This window comes from Opisthorchis viverrini (assembly GCF_000715545.1).
Source record: "Opisthorchis viverrini unplaced genomic scaffold opera_v5_30, whole genome shotgun sequence".
NCBI classification, from domain to species: Eukaryota; Metazoa; Platyhelminthes; class Trematoda; order Opisthorchiida; family Opisthorchiidae; genus Opisthorchis; species Opisthorchis viverrini.
In genome coordinates this window covers 2,068,280-2,071,724 of record NW_008751686.1, presented here as the reverse complement: position 1 = coordinate 2,071,724, position 3,445 = coordinate 2,068,280, and positions in this window count along the sequence as shown.

Below are 3,445 nucleotides of genomic sequence, written 5' to 3'. Positions count from 1 at the left end.
TAGTGGTAAAATTTTACTTAGCAGTGTTTTCATTCGCTTAATGTATTACTGTCAATGAAAGAATAAACCACAAGAAGGCAAAGAGCGAATGTGGATTACCTAGTGTAATATGTGGTAGAGACAGGATTTTCCTCAGGGGTACTTTGTGCGTTGTTTGAATATGGGTTTCTGTGGGTGCATCGTGCATCACCTGAAGTGTTGGGAAAGGAAAAAATAGCTTTGATACGTCTTCTCTAACCTTTCTATTCGCACAGCAAGTCTTTGACCAGGTTTTCCGTGGCGACAATATGATATTAGGTAGCTTATTAGGTAGCTGGACAATCGCGACAAGCGACTGACTTTATACATTGAAGACTATCAACAGATACCATGGATTGTGTTAAATCCTGCTAGAGACTTACGTCTGGGCTGAGCGTACGGCTAAAAGACAGGACCGTGTGACGTCTTGAGAACCGCAAATGGACGAACTACTAACTAACGTTTGGGCCCTGGGCAATTGCTGATCGAGAAACTGGCAGAAATTCTGCGGAATCCGGCCGTGCACTTTTTGATCCCGGAAGTAGTACAGCTATGTAGGAGCAACTCACTATTCGCACGGTGGAATTGATTTCTCGAAAGCTATGATATTTTCGCGGCCGCAACTTCATCGTGTAGAATATCTATGTATAATGAGTGGTGCAAGATGTGCGAGCCTACTGGCCGGAGGTCCGTGGTTCGAACCCAACCTCGGCCTCTCGGCTTCCTCTGTGTATGCTTGGGTAACCTGGCAGTATCCCAGCCCTCGTGCAACCTTCGGGTGGCATGGCAGTTAGGCACCTGAAGGGTGCTACAGCTGCACGTTTCTTTCTTTCTTCTATGTATAATGAATGCCACAATAAAACCCAAGCATGCGGCGAGCGCTCAACAGTGCCGGTCGACACTTCCGGTGGTGGTTGGATATTTAAAAAGTGGTGGGGACTGTCACATACTTCGTTAAGCCCTGCAAGTGCCCAATTTCTCTTCGGTTAACCGTCAATCTACGGGAAGCCGATTGTACAGAAAAATCGAAACTTTAAGGTTGTGTTCAAGATAACAAGAGGCGACCAAGAGAAGGTTCTCCTGTCCCTTCAAACAAAACCGGTGCTTCATGTACTGGTTATGTTAGGAAACAAGCTCAGCTTACTAGCTTCTTCGAGTTCCTCGATTTTCCATTAGTATTGCAGGCCGCCCGCTGCATTCGCGGTACAACCATTCGCATCACGAAACAGCTTTGATGCTTCACTTACTGGGTGAAAGCACAGACACCACATAGTTATCCCTCACGAATTAATATAATGCCTTCTCAAATGCCGTGAAGGATGAAAAAATACAGCTTCAAATTTCGCAACAAATGTATGTGAAGCCGATTGTGCATACCTATTATCTGCACAGCGATCTCAGCTGCCAAACATTTACAAGCGAACGAAGGCTTTCTACGCCAAAATGTTTCATTTCGTTGCGATTGTTCTCAAACCGAAAACCTCCCTGATTTACATTTATGTTTTTGCAGCTCACCAAATTTCATTGTTCGCTGGAGCAACCGTTCCTCTGGCTGAAGTGTCTTGTGGGGAAATTTTCAGCATCACTGAAACCCCAGGATGCCTAAACAGGGCTCAGAAGTTTGGACTGGTATTTTTAACTCAATTGCCTGATTACTTCAGTCCATCAGGGACCGGTCACAACTTTTGCAAGTTCGACTCCATTGTGCGAATAACGAGCGCCCCGACTGTGGAGCCATAGCACAGCAACTGCAAACCCGAATGCTCTTGAGAAAGTCAAAAAGGACGGCAGGTTACAATGCAAGACTTTGGCGTAAAATGTTTCAGTCCGATCGCAAAGGTTTTGCGGAAAAAAGCATTGTGCCTCCAAGGCGCGGCTATGCAGAGTGATACTGGGATCGTTAATGGCTTTAACTGGGCCGCGTATACCAGCCACCAACTTAGAATGAAATCATATGCAGTGCACAAGTGTCTTTTTAAGGGAGAAAATTAACTACTATCTTTCGGTACTCTCCACGCTGTGGAAATATCAACAAGTACCCGGACGCTCCCATTTCACCTTCACTATAAAAGTAGGGTTGACTCAGTCTTCATCCCCAAGACGACCACTGACGCTGATGCCATAATCAGCGCCGAACCCCACAATCTTAGTTTACGTAGGGGTGATTCTGTTTCACAATTTGACCCTTAGAGAAAGCCCCCAGCTATTCGAGGAACGCAGAATGGATGGCAGTGCCCCCCGTGACTCGGAGCATCCATTCTGCGTTCCTCGAATAGCTGGGGGCTTTCTCTAAGGGTCAAATTGTGAAACAGAATCGCCCGTATGCAAACTAAGTTTGTGGGGTTCGGCGCTGATTATGGCATCAGCGTTAGTGGTCGTCTTAGGGATGGAGACTGAGTCAACCCTACTTTTATAGTGAAGGTGAAATGGGTACTTGTTGATATTTCCATAGCGGGAAGAGTACCGAAAAATAGTCAAGATTATCAAGCCATTAACCGACTCCGGGTTGGTTAACGAGGGCTTAGGAGGGTTAATATGTGACGCGATACCTTGGTAACGTTCACTTTCACAAAAAGATTAACAAGGTTAAACATATCTGTATCTTGCCTTACTTTAGTGATGATCCACCAACCTTCGGCAAGCGGTGTTTGAAGGGCACGATGTCAAAATACCAGTTTTTGCGTTATCCAACATGATGGTGAAACCTTTTGGTCGCGTTTACACGACAAAACACCAAAACAAAACTACTTCCCTGCTTCTGGCTTACTGTCAGAGGGATGGAAGCAAACAAAGCTCCTTATGGTCGATTTATTCCCGGGCGTAAAGTAAGCGAATTTGCAAATGTAATAAGGTCGAAGCGGGTTGGGAAAACGGTAGACACAGACCAAAGCACGCAACACTGTTGAAGAAACCAGAGCACCAAGACGGGATTCAAACCCTCGAACTCGCTCATTAGGCGAGTGCTCTGCCACCATGGGTACTGCCCTACGTCACGTGTTAACTTGAGTTCCGCATTACTGTGCCAAATCTCGGTCTAGATAGTCAACAAGCGATCTGTCACCATCATTGGTGAGCTCCACCTCGATATCACCCGCTGAGGGGCACAGTTTCGAACTCCGTTTGTTTGCATCGTATGCGCTGTGGCCTGTTCGGTTTGACGATTAAAAATCACAGGGAGCCACTGTGACTTTAAATTGAGCGTTCCGGAATAGTCGTTTTTTCATCCAGATGTGCGAATATTAGTTTGGCTTAATTGGCACATCCTGCGGCGTATTTTTATCTGTCCTGACGCTGCTTGACCGAGTAGATGAAGGGAATGCGGAATTCGCATTACTTGACGGAGTAGTGAATCTTCTCGGTCGACAGAAAGTGAACTCTACGCCTCCTATTTCTATTTTGTTTGGTTGTCAGGCGAGGTTCAGTCGTC